We start from the raw sequence: 14,199 nt of genomic DNA, 5'->3' as shown, positions 1-14,199 counted from the left end.
ATTAGAACATCCATCATATTGGGCAGACTCTTCAGGAGTCTGAACATTAGTAAGCTATTGGCTAGATTTTAAGAATCTGAGCAGTGGTGAGATTTTAAGAATCCCAGCAAGTGCATCATTTTTCAAGGAACATTTACAAGACCTTGGGTTTGAGGTCAAAGTAATGAAAACAGACTCACAATTTTCCGCCTTCACTTGACTGTGGCATGCAAAAGCTTTGTTCAGATTTGTAATGCACTTGAAAGAGAGTGTAACAAGACTAGCAATGATGAATTTTGAATGGCACCCAGCAGAACATTATGGCACATGGGTACTTAATAATCCTTGATAATGATGGCTGATTCTGGGCATCTTGAAATTCAGTGAAAACTTCTCCAGTGTCTTCTGTTTGCCCTAGGGAATCATCGACTGATAGGTGATCACTCTTTAGTGCATTCAGAAGTATAGATACATACAGACACACACAAAACTTCCCTTGAAACATGGGTAGGTTATGCTCATCTAAATTTTAAATTGGCAAATGAATCAGCAGATGCCAATGTCCTCTTATTTCCCCTTTTAGCATAATGACTCTATTCATAGTTTGGGGCAAGGGTTTTTGTTTTTTCTGATTTTGGCAGCTTCTCTTTTTTCACATCTTCAAAAACAATCTATCCATGCTTTCAAAAGTGAATGCTCTCCGGTGCACATTGTTTCTGGGTAAACTTGGCCCAGTTTAGCTGCGCTCTCTGATTTTATATTCTTATGTGCCTTTTCTGATTTTTCACCAATCTGAGTGCAAATATGGCAATTCCATAGTCATGTATAATGAGCAGAGATTACTAGGAAAGTGTCGGCAGATTGATTCCATTTTTTGCCTATTTGTTGTCCTTTCGGGTTTTTTTTTTTTCAAATTTTCGTTTCTATTATTGTGAACTTGGCAAACGTCCACAAACATGACCATTTCCATCTCCAGAAAAAGTACAAAAAAGGAGAACTGTATATGAAGCTGAGAAGCTCTATTATATATAGCTTTGATTTTTAAGTATATAACAAATTTGCCATAGTAGTTCCAAAACTGTTCTATTCATTTTTGTCTCTTTTCCACTCTCTAGTTTATTTTTAAAAGTTTTATGTATCTATTTATTTATTTAAAAGTTCTATTTATCTATTTATCTATTTTATTCCTTTTTTTTGCATTAATATCACTATTGTCCCCCCCCCCAAAAAATCCTTCCTTGTAACAACTAAGTATAGTCAAGAAAAACAAACCCATACATTCTGCACCACTAGTTCATTGTTCCTCTATCAAGAGACAGGAAATATGACTCATCATTGGTCTTCCAGAGTTGTGACTGCTCACTGCATTTATCAGCATTCTGAATTCTTACAAAGTTGTTTTTCTTTAGAATGTTTTTGTTATAGTATGTACAGCCTTTTCTCTTGGTTCTGCTCACCCCACTCAGTATCAGTTCATAAAAAGTTTCCAAGGTTTCATTGAATCTGTCATATTTATAGGAATGTGCTGGTAAATATTTAACAACCAGCTCTTCCAAAAAACATGACATACTTTTAGGTTTAACCTACATTATTATGATTTTCTTCATCACTTCCTTAACTCTAGACAATCAACAAAATAATAAATCCAGCCCTGATTTGTAGCATTTGCTGCTCACAATGAAAATTTGACAATTGGCTCTTGTGAACCAGCACATCCTTGAATATCTGTTATTTCTTATTGCATAACAATATTCTAGCACATTCATATGCCACAGTTTGCTCAGTCATCCCCCAACTGATTTGTACTCTTCCTTATTTTCCAGTTTTGTTCCACTAAGAAGTGCTGCAGTATACATTTTTATACACATAGGTCCTTTTTCTGTTTTGTTTTGGTTTTTTATCTCTCCAGAGAATATACCTAATAGTGATATTACTGGGTCAAAGGGTATACACAGTTTAGTGGTTCTTTGAATATTGTTCCAAACTACTTTCCAGAGTGTCTAGACCAATTCTCTGCTCTACCAACAGGGCATTGGTGTGCCTATCTTCCCATTTCCCTCCCAACAATTATTATTTTCCTTTTTTGGATACCATTTATAATATGATGAGTCTGAGGTAGGATCTCCGAGTTGTTTTAATTGGCTTTTCTCTCATTATTAGTTGTTTGAAGCATTTTCCCTAAGGTTGTTGATAATTTGCATTTCTTCTTTTGAGAACTAGAGGTTTTGCCCGTTTATCTTCTGGAGAATGGCTCTTGCTCATATATATTTTAAGCAATTTCTTATTTATAGAATGTCAGATCCTTATCGGTGAAATTCACTACAAAGATTTTTTCCTAGTTAACTGTTTATCCTCTCATTTTAACTACTTGATTTGATGTAAAAATTTTCAGTTTTATATAATCAAAATTGTGTATTTTATCTTCTGTGATTGTCCCTATCCCTGATTTCATCAATTCTTCTTCTATCCATGGTTGTGAAAGGTATCTCCTTCCTTGCTCCTCTATGATATGACCTTTTAAACCTAGGTCACATATCTATTTGGAAGTTATTGTGGTTTATAGTATGACATGTTGGTCTAAACCTGGAGGTCACAGACCACACACCCCCAAGGGCTCCATGGATACACTTCAGGAGGTTTATGAACTTGAAAGGGAAAATATTTCTTTTCACTGGTCTCTATCTGAAACTCAGCATTTCCTTCAATTATGAATGTAGGTAGTACATCACAATAGTATTGCAATACCCATGACTGTCACCAAGAGAAATCATAGCTATTTTCAAATCACATTACAGTTATTGCAGATATTTTGAAATGTCCTTTATATTGATCATTACTTCAAAAAGTACTGTAGTTATCAGATTTGCCACTGGCTGGCAAGTGATTGCAGTCTTTCTGTCTACAGACTATGTTGCTTAGTCATTCAGTCCCGTCCGATTCTTTGTTACCCCATGGACCATAGCACACCAGGCCTTTCTATCCTCCACTATCTCTCAAAAAATGTCCAAGTTCATGTTCATTGTTTCCATGACACTCCATCCATCTCATCCTCTGCCATCCCCTTCTCCTATTGCCTTCAATCTTTCCCAACATCAGGGTCTTTTCCAATGAGTCCTATCTTCTCATTATGTGGCCAAAGTATTCAAGCTTCAGCTTCAGTATTTGACCTTCCAGTGAATGGCCTTAGTTTCTTTAAATATTGACTGATGTGATCTCCTTGATGTCCAAGGGACACTCAAAAGTCCTCTCCAACACCACAATTCAAAAGCATCAGTTCTACAGTGCTCAGCTTTCCTTAGAGTCCAGTGCTCACAGCCATACATTCCTACTGAAAAAAACCATATCTTTGAATATATGGACCTTTGTTGGCAAAGCGATGTCTCTGCTTTTTAGTATGCTGTCCAGATTTGCCATAACTTTTCTTCCAAAAAGTGTCTTTTAATTTCATGGCTGCAGTCACCATCTGCAGTGATCTCTGAGCCCAAGAAGATCAAATCTGACACTGCTTTCGTTTCTTCTCCCTCTATTTGCCAGGAAGTGATGGGATCAGTTGCCAATATCTTAGTTTTTTTTTTATGTTAAGCTTCAAGCCAGCTTTTACACTCTCCTCTTTCCCCCTCATCAAGAGGCTTCTTAATTCTTCTTCACTTTCTGCCATCAGAGTGGTATCAACTGCATATCTGAGATGGTCAATATTTCTTAATTCCACCTTTTGATTCATCCAACCTGGCATTTCATATGAAGTATTCTGCATATAAGTTAAATAAATAAGGTGACAATACACAGTCATGTCATATTTCTTTTCCAATCTTAAACCAATCAGTTGTTACATGTTTGATTCTAACTGTTGCTTCTTGGCCCACTTACAGGTTCCTCAGGAGAGAAGTAAAATGATCTGGTACTACAGTCACCGCCACATTGAGTTATGACTAACTTTGATAGACTTATTTCTTCTTAGCAGTGCAAGGATCTAAGACAACTCCAAAAGACTCATGATGGAAAATGCTGTCCACATCCAGAAAAAGAACTATGGAGTCTGAATGCAGATCCATGCATAGTATTTGTGCTCTCTCTCTCTCTTTTTTTCTTCTTTCTTGTGGTTTCTGCCATTGGTTCTAATTCTTCTTTACAACATGACTAATGTGAAAATATATTTAACATGAATGTATATGTCGAGTCTATATCAATTTGCATGCTGTCTTACAGTGGGGGAAGGGGAGAGATGGGGAGAAAACTCAGAATTCAAAATTTTAAGGAAGTGAATGTTGAAAACTAAAAATAAATTAATTAATTTTAAAAACAGAGAAGAAGTAACTGAGTCCATACTAAAAACCTAAGTCAGGGATGTGCTAGAGCAGGTTATACTGGCTTACAAAAGCTGATTGTTAAATTTTCAGTATGAGCTACAAATCAGGGCTTGATTTACTGCTTTATTAATTGTCTAGACTGAAAAAAGTGATGGGAAAATGTCAATAATGCAGATTAAAATTAAAAATGGATAAGAAAAAAAGACCATCTGGTACTCCTATCTCTTTAAGGACTTGCCACATTTTGTTGTGATCCACACAGTCAAAAACTTTAGTACAGTCAATGAAGCAGGAGTCGATGTTTTTCTGGAACTCCCTTGCTTCCTCCGTAATCCAGCAAATGTTGCAATTTGGCCTCTAGTTCCTCTGCCTCTTCAAAAACCAGCCTGTTCTGGTAATTCTCGGTTAACATATTGCTGAAGCCTAGCCTGCAGAATCTTAAACGTAACCTTGCTAGCATGTGAACGGTGCACAATTGCTCAGTAATTTGAATACTCCTTGGTATTTCCCCTTCTTTAGGACTGAGATATAATCTGATCTCTTCCAACCCAGTGGCCACTGTTGTGTTTTCCAAATTTGTTGGCATATTGAGTGCAGCACTTTAACAGCATCACCTTTTAGGATTTTAAATAGCTCAGCTGGAATTCTATCACCTCCGCTAGCCTTATTGTTAGCAATTGTTAGCAATACTTCCTAAGACCCATTTGACTTCCTCTCTAGGGTGTCTGGCTCTAGATCAGTAACCGCACGACAGTGATTTTAAGATCTTTCTTGAACAGTTCTTTTGCATATTCTTGCCATCTCTTCTTAATCTCTTCTGCTTCTGTTAAATCCCTATCACCTTTGTCTTTTATGATCACAATTTTTGCATGAAACTCTCCCTTGCTGTCTCTAATTTTCTTGAAGAGATCTCTTGTCTTTCCCATTTTATTGTTTTATTCTATTTCACTGCACATGTTTTTACCTCTCTGTGCTATTTTCTGGAATTCTGCCTTCAGTTGGGTACATCTTTCCCTTTCTCCTTTCCTTTTCCTTCTTTTCTCAGATATTTGTAAAGCCTCATCAGACTGCCATTTTGCTTTCTTGCTCTTCTTTTTCTTTGGAATGTTTTTGTTGTTGCCTCCTATGTAATATTGTGAACCTCTGTCCATAGTTCTTCAAGCACTCTATCTACCAGATCTAATTTCTTAAATCTATTCATCACCTCTACTTCATATTCGTAAGGGATGATATTTAGGTCATACTTAAATGGTCTGATGGTTTTCCCTACCTTTTTCAATTTGTCTGAATTTTATAATAAGAATCTCATGATCTGAGCCACAGTCTACAGAATATATTTCAGTTTAATTGGTTTCCTTTGTAATCCTATGTGTTTTAATTTAAACATTTAAAAACAAGAATCTGAGAAGGGGTCTATAGGCTTCACCAAACTACAAAAAGGGTTAGAACAAGAAGCTAAGAACCTTTGATAAACCTAATTTCTGCCAAACTATTTTCCAGTTTTCCCAGGAGTTTTTTTTTTCAAATAGTGAGTTTTTAACCAATAGGGTCCTTATATTCATCAGGTACCATGTTACTGTGTTCATTTCCTCATCAATCTTTTTACCCAATCTGTTCCCCTGATCATTCTGTCTATTTTTCCTAACCAATGTCAAATAAGTTTGATGAGTTGGTCTTTGTATGTAGTATAATTTGAGATCTGCTCCTGCTAGGCTCTTTTTCTTCCCTCTTTTTTTCATTATTTCCCTTTATAATCTTGATCTATTGCTCCTTTAGATGAATTTTATTTTTTTTGTTCTATGAAGTAACACTTTCAGTTTCTTTTTTTAAATTTATTTGATGCCTTTTGCTTTTCCATCATAGTCATTCCTGAGTATATATAACCCTTCTCCCTCCCCGCTCAGAGATCCTTATCTTGTTTTAAAAAATTGTTTAAAAAACAAACAAAAGCAGTCACCATATCAACCATGTCTGACAGCACATACAGCATTCCATACCCATAGTTCATTTTTTCAACAAAAGAAGGGAAATGTGTTTCTCATCTCCAGCCATTGTAACTGAAAAATGTTCAGTTTCATTTTCTCCTTTTTACATTGTTGTGGTCATTGTATAGGCTAATTTCCTGGTTTTGATGATTTCAATTTGCACTAGTTCCTGTAAGTCTTCCCATATGTCTATGAATGCTTCATATTTCTCATCTCTTATGATACAATAAGTGGGTAGAAATTACAAGAAGAAAATGTAGGGTTGGTGTCAGGAATAACTTTTAAACAATTAGAACTGTCCAAAGGTGGCTCCTTCAGGAGGTCCTATGTTCCCTCTTCTTGGAGGTCTTCAAGAAGACACTGGATGACCACATGTCAACATTGTTATGATATGTGAGGATGCTTTTCATGTAGGGGTTGAATTAGCTGGCAACCAAAGTCCTTTCCAACTCTCAAATTCTAGGATTCTTTAATTACGATGTATAACATCTATATAACATAATTTATGTGGCCATTACCCACTTCATAGACATACACTTTGTTTCTACTTCTTTACTATTTAAAAAAAAATGCTGCTATGAACATTTTAGTATATATGGGGTCTTTGTCTCTGCCCAGCAACAGGATCTCTGGGCAAAAGGGTTTGGACATTTTAGTTACTTTCTTTAGCACAATTCTCAATTGCTTTCCAGAAAGTTTAGATCAATTCACAGTTCAATCAATAGCACACTGACTTATCTGTCTTCTCACAGCCCCTCTAATATCGACTATTTCCATCTTTTTACCACCTTTGTCAGTTTTCTAAGTATATGGTTAAATCTCAGCTATTTTCATTTATATTCTTCTAATTATTAATGATTTTGGAGTAGACTTTCATGTGGTTGTCAATAGTTTCAATTCTTTTTAGGAACAATTATTCATATCTTCTGACCACTTGGAGAATTATTCTTAGTTTTATATATTTGTGTTAATTCATTTGTGTTAATCTCTTGGGCATAAGACCTTTAGCAGAGTCTTCCTGTTTTTATCTGTAAGGGGGCTTGCCTGAATATGTCCAGATCACCTAACACAGAAGCACCCTGCATGGTATTTTCCTATCATGTGTATGATAGGATACATGAGGTAGTGCTCTCCTTTGATTAGCTGTATAGCCAGAACAGGCCGAATCTTTAAAACTGGCCAAACTGGGACAATCTTTCTTTGTTGTGTGCTCCTTCCTACTCTATGTATGTGTGTGTACGGATGCATGTGTATGTGTACGTATATATATATATGGTAAAGATCACAGTTTATCTACACCATAGGCACCATAAACTGAACTGCAGAGGGAGCTACTGGCTCCTTCCTTTTATTCCTGCTCTGAAAAATGAGCCTGAGGAAGTTCATTTCTGTTCTGTTTCATTTGTACCAAATTTGAGCTGTGTGTGGTAATCACCACCGACAAGGAGTTTGAGCCATGGTGGGTCTGGAGCCAGGATGGCAGATGGGCTGTTACAGCCAATCTGCCCAGCAGGGAAGCCTAGAGAAGCCAGGGTTCCTGGAATTTAGGCCTGAAGGGAATTCTGGACTTGGAGCTGGAACTCAGCTCTATAGGAACTGAGCTATGCTGTTTGTGTATTTGTCATTATACTTTTTGAAGTAAATATTCTTTTGTAAAAGTTAATCCAACTGTTAGTAGTTAAATGGAATTGGGGTGCAAAGGACCTCCTACCTTTGAGGGAACATCATTAGTAGGGGCTGAAACCATTTGCAAAGAGCCCAGATTCCCCCAAATCCCTTAAGGTACCAGAGAACCCCAGGAGAGAAGCAAAATGCAATACACCTGGCCCTGAAGCAGTGGAGAAGTTGCATCACTTACTTTAAGTGAGAAGGGATCAGATGAATTGTTTGTTTTATTGAACCAATTTTCTATCATTACACTTAATTCTAGGTAAAGTAAGCTTCACTTGATCCAGAAGTATTATCATGATTATTACTATTGTTTCTCATTCTTCTCATATTCATTTTCTATGGATATTTTATTATTATTTAATATAAAAGATTTTTAAATAACTGCTTTAGGGTATTGACACCATCTCTATATAAAAGGACTTGCTTTAACTTAAGGCAGAAAAGTAAGTTTACAACAACTCAGCGTGCAATCTCTATACAAGCCACCAAGTGGCACTCTGAGCTCAAGCTGCCCCCAACTCATGGCTCCTTTAATTTATGGAAACCACCAGCCTGGGTTTTCCACAACACACTGCCCCCCCAGGTTCCCATTCTTGGCCCACGTCCTATCTTGCCTCAGTTGAGTGGCATTTAAAATAAATACAGATTATCATAAAATGTTTCACAGCTCTATTAAAATGGCTCAGCACCCATTCCGGAGTTACTGAGGTTGAGTTGGTCTATAAAGGTCATCATGCCATGAAATGTTCATCCAGGAAAATTCAAGGAACTCCAGGGACTTGGTAAACTCAGTATTTGTTAGATGATGAACTTCTAAGCTGTTTCTCCTTTCATTAGATGCTGAGTTAGAGGAGTTGATAAAGTTTGTTTGTTTTAAAGAGAGAGGGATTCACATGTATGACCTGTATCGAGTGGCTTGCCTTCTCAGTGAGGGTGGGTGGGGAGGGAGGAAGGGAGAAAATTTGGAACCCAAAGTTTTAAAAATGAAAGTTAAAAAAAAATTGTTTTCACATGCAACTGGAAAATAAGAAATACAGGAAATGGGGTATAGAAATCTGTCCTGCCCTGCAGGAAAATTGAAGGGGAAGGGGGTAAGAGAAGGGGTGGAGACATAGAAGGAGAGCAGATTAGGGGAAGGGGTTCAGAATGCATACCATCTTGGGGTGTGGGAGGGACGAGATGGGAAGAAAATTTGGAACTCAAAATCTTGTGGAAGTGAATGTTGAAAACTAAAAATGAATAAATTAATTTTTTAAAAAAAAGAGAGGCAGAGAGGGCTTCAACTCTCTGGTATCTCTAGGCTCCCCAGGAAGAGGTGGAAGGAAGAATTAGCTGTGCTCTTTTCCCCCACCTGCTTCTGTTTCTTTGTGCTCACACACGCAATTATAGTGAAAAGCCAAAAAAACCCACTTATCCCAACCAACAGCAAACATGAATCAGACAAGTTATACAGAGAGAGTATATCAGATACTACAAAGAGTAAATGCGCTCTCCCACTGGAACTGAGATATCTCAGGTCAGCCAAGAGAGAGAACCCCAGCTCTCACCCAAGGGAAAACTCCCTGAAAAAACTCCCTACTGTGGGGGCAGCTAGGTAGCAAAGTGAATAGAGCTCCAGCCTTGGAGTCATGAGGACCTGAGTTCAAATCTGGCCTCAGACACTTGACACTTAGTAACTGTGTGACCCTGGGCAAGTCACTTAACCCTGATTGCCTCGCCAAAAAGCAAAATAAAATAAAATGTCTACTGTGGCAAGGTGGGGATAAGGATATGATTGAGGTGTTGGCTTCTCCACATATCAGCTTCTTTCCAGCTTTTTTTTCCCCTTTGGTGACTTTTTACCTGAAGGGAATCTGGAACTTTGGTACTGATTGGAACTCACATCTTTTGTCTCAAACCTGGAAGCCAGAGGATCTAGGATCTCCAAGCTCATGCCAGCTCTGCCCCTCATGAAAGCACAGAGCATAACCGATCTCCACCAACCTAGAGAGTCTTCTGCAAATAGGCTTGAATCCCTGGTTATACTAACAATGGGAGAAAAATCACCGAGGCCCACAAGGACTGGAATATTGTGGCCACTCCCTTATATACAAGGGCCCTATCTGCCCTGAGCTCAGGTGAATGGTCCTTACTGGAAAGAGTGCCAAGGAAGCTTCCCTTTCCTCACCTACTTCTGCCAATTAAATGCCCGCTCTGGACTCATGAAGGAAAAAACATTTAAAACTTAAGTGTAGGCTCAGATCTAGATTTTCCCCAAATGGGGGAGGAGGAAGGGTTTAAAGAAGTTCTTGGTTTATAACATGAATTAGGTATGGTATAGCTATTTATTTCCAAATGGAAAAGGAATGCTAAATACAGAACACTCACAAGTCAACATCTGACGAAAACAAACTTAAAACAGGATTCGGTAACTTAATTTATAATTACAGTTACAATCAGCAAGGAGGCTAAGAAATTAAATTAGAATATAAAGCAATCTGTGGGGACGCTGATTAGGCATTTTACGTTTCACCTTGAATCTGCACTGTCCTAACGTCCTAGTACTCATCTGTTGGTACAGTTGCCAGGCTTGGGCCAATCTCTTGTTGGTGGCTATCCTTTCTGATTCAGAGATTTCCCCTTCCGATCGAACCGAGGACCTCCAGACCTCTCAAACTCAAGAAGTAATTTCCAAACTTGGATATGTCCACCTCAAAGCCAATGTCTGATTACCTACACAGGGAAGGAAACACAGAGCTGAAAAGGCAGCCTCAGCTCCTTTCTCTGATTGGCTGGTTCCTCCCAGAACTTCCAATTTAAGGAGAATGTTCAGGCTTTTCATTCCTCTCTAGGCTGCACTCCCAACTTTCTTCCTAGACTTTCTCTACGGCGGTGCCCCCATAACCTGTCCCTTACTCCTTCTCTTTCCAACCTTCTTCTGTGTTGGCTTCCTCTATTACAATGTAAATTCCTTGAGGTCAGGGACTATCTCTATGGCTCCTATCTCTATGAAAACAGGCATAAGATGAGTCAGATTCTCTCCTCTACTTTCCTTTCTCCCTCCTTTGTTTTCTCAATCAATGTTCAAGAATCTTAAAATAGACAATATGACCCGTAACACCCTATCTCCCAGCTTGTCACCATCATGGAACCCCTAAAAAGTGAGGAAACAATCCCATTAGGTGTCAAGGATGGGAAGTTTCCCAGAAAGCCAAGTCAACAAGCATTTATTAAGCACCTTCTATATACCAGGCACTGTGCTAAGCACTGAGGAAATAAAGAAAGGCCAAAGATTGTCCCTTCCTTCAAGGAACTTAAAGTCTAATAGAGTAAGACAATATGAAAACATTACGTACAGACAAGTATAGACATGTATAGACAAGATAAACTAGAGAGAAGGTGCTAGCATTAAGGAGGATCAAGAAAGGCTTCTTCCAGAGTTTTTAGCTGAGACTTCTGGGAAGCTAAGGACAAAAAGTGGGGAGCTTTTTTAGGGTTACCACACCTCCACCCCAGTCTGGAAGCAGCCTTGGAGGACTGCAGCACCCCAATTGTTTCAAGCCAGTTGTAAAGAATATCATTTAAGACATCCTACTTGGACATTATGTGTTGAGCATGAATTTTTTGCCTTTTGCCCTAGCTAGTATGGATGCTGGTTTGCCTCATCATGACTATCACGGAGAAGCCTTTCCTACAAAATATAGGAATGGAAACAGGCGGGAGGCTGCTCCAGTCTCTTAATTTTAAAACTCCTAGGATTCACCCAGGGGGTCCTCATTCAAATTACTGCAACAAGCAACCTTAGTTCAGGCATTCAACGTACAGTTAATACACTGCGGTGTATTAACCATGGTAAAAATGAAAGGGGCAGCAACAAGTCCTTATACATACATGGATCAGTCTGCCCAGTCCTTTCTCATAACTCTTCCCAATGATCCTCCCCATTCTTTGGTGCTGTTGGAGGATTTTCACATTCACAGATTATAAAGAGGAAGTAAGGGGGAAGAAGTATGTGTTGAGACCCCCCCAAGCTAGACTTTGAAATATAAATGAGAGAAGACATGGGAAGGAGTGATCATTCTCTCCATCCCTGCCTATTGACAATAGATAATAGTCTCTAGCACTGAGGTGGAAGGGGGAAAGGGAGGGGAAGGGGGAGGCTTACTCCTTCCAACTCACAGATCATACTCCCTGGGAGAGGACTAACCCAGATTTGGGGCACACTGTGGGTTTGCACTCTTAAAATTGTACCTCGAGAACCCCCATCGATGTGTTAGCCTGCTGATAATCAGGCAGAGAATACAATTAGTGCATAGCAAAGTCACATATTAGAATAGCATATTGAGGAGATTTGCAACAGAACATTTCCCCTATGAACCTGGAATAAGCTTTCCCACAAATGCATATAGCACCAGTGCCAAGTGTAAACCCTAGTCTAAAGTACAGAGTCATTTGAACTCATATGTTCATATAGAACCACATATACCTCCTCTACCTCCAGTATACACCCTCATCTCCTCATGCTCCTGCTTCCAAAGGATGGCGTCTTTGCAGGCTGAGGCCTCCTTAGGCCTGCTCCCAAGCGGCCACAAGGCATGGTCATGCTCTCCTTGGTCTCCAGCTTGGAGCTCAGATGAAACCCTAGCCTAGGGAGCTGTTGTGCTCATTTGGGAAGACTCAGAAGCCAAAGAGCATAAGACTGGGGTCTAAGGCAAGTCATCTCCTGGGCAAGATGCCAGATCCTTGCAACAAACACTAGACTCCCTGCCCTGACTTTACTGTATTGCAACTCTCTCCTGCATGACATGCCAGGGACCCTCTCTGGGATAAATATTGGACTCTTTGCTTTAGTGAGAACCCTCTGGAAACAGTTTCTACCGGGATTCCCTTTAGTGGATACCCATATTTTGGAGATGTACTAGGAAAAAAATTAGTGTTTTATTCTCTTTTAAAACCGTAATTGGGCAGTCTGGTTTACAGAATGCTTGCCTTACAAGTCAGATCAGTTTCTTTGTAACAACATTTCCTTGTTCGAATGCTTATATATTGATATCTGTTGTATTACTGTACCCAGCTGAGTCATGAACATCCCTGACATACTCTTGCCTGACACTATCTCTAGAGCATGCCAGTTCATAAACATTCACTATTTCTGTTGTTCCTTTTAGACAATTCTAGATTCTTTGCCTTAATTGTGATATGAGTCAAGACAGCTTGCCAGAGATCCTTAGGGACTGAACCTCCAAAGGATGTTTGCCTGCAGGATTAGAAACCCCAGGGGGAATCAACCCCAAGGGCTTAATCCCTAAGGGAAGGCCACACATGTTCAGATCCCCTTTGCCATTCCTGACGCTGTATTCACTCCTCTCAAATGGACCTACTAATCCTATTGTGGCAGAAGTTAGGTCCTCCCCTTGGAGGTGCTAGCACTGAGGTACTTTCCACTTCTGGGAACCCATTTGGGTCATCCCTGCAGAGGTTGGGATCCGATGGGGACATTTCAATGCTCCTTGGTATGGGGTCCCGGGGAAGTTTGCCTGGACCTCCCTTAGCGTGTGGCCTATTTGCTGCTGATGGGAGGTGGGACACAGGCAGAGGAAAACCCCCCTCCGACACTTGCCACACTCTCCAAGAGTCAAGCAAAACTACACATCACTGGACCGCAAGGGGCTGAGCTCATCCTCTGGAAATGACCCTTATTTGTCAGGGCATTAAGGAATTTCCTTCACCTCCTCAGGTGGTTCAGGTAGCTTCCGTACATTCGACTTCGGCTGCTTTAGGAAAACCTCCGGGACATCGGGAAAACAAGGGGAAGGGGGAAGGGGGCGCAGGTCCCTCAAATTCCCTGTGGGCACGTTTGAGCGGATCCTGCGCACACCACTCTCCTGCCGTTGTCTACCCCGAGAGTATCCCTCGTGGCTCCCTGCTGTGACAGCAGAGGGGTCAGTCCAGGTCCTGTCTCTGCGGAAGGCGAGGGCTGGGGTCTTGGGCACCTGGACGTTTTCTCTCACTGTGTCTTTGTCTCTTTCTCTCCATCTCTTTCTGTCTCTCTTCCTTTCTGTGTCTGTCTCTCTCTTTCTGTGTCTCTGGCTCACAGTCTCTATGTCTCCCTCCATCTCTGTCTGTCTCTCTCTGTGTCTCTGGCTCACGGTCTCTATGTCTCCCTCCATCTCTGTCTCTCTCTCTTTACCTGTGTCTCTGGCTCACAGTCTCTGTCTCCCTCCATCTCTGTCTCTCTTTTCCTGTGTCTCTGGCTCACAGTCTCTATGTCTCCCTCC

Source organism: Vombatus ursinus, unplaced genomic scaffold (genome assembly GCF_900497805.2).
Source record: "Vombatus ursinus unplaced genomic scaffold, bare-nosed wombat genome assembly UNPS02012758.1, whole genome shotgun sequence".
Taxonomy (NCBI): Eukaryota; Metazoa; Chordata; class Mammalia; order Diprotodontia; family Vombatidae; genus Vombatus; species Vombatus ursinus.
Note: the sequence above shows the minus strand (reverse complement) of the source record.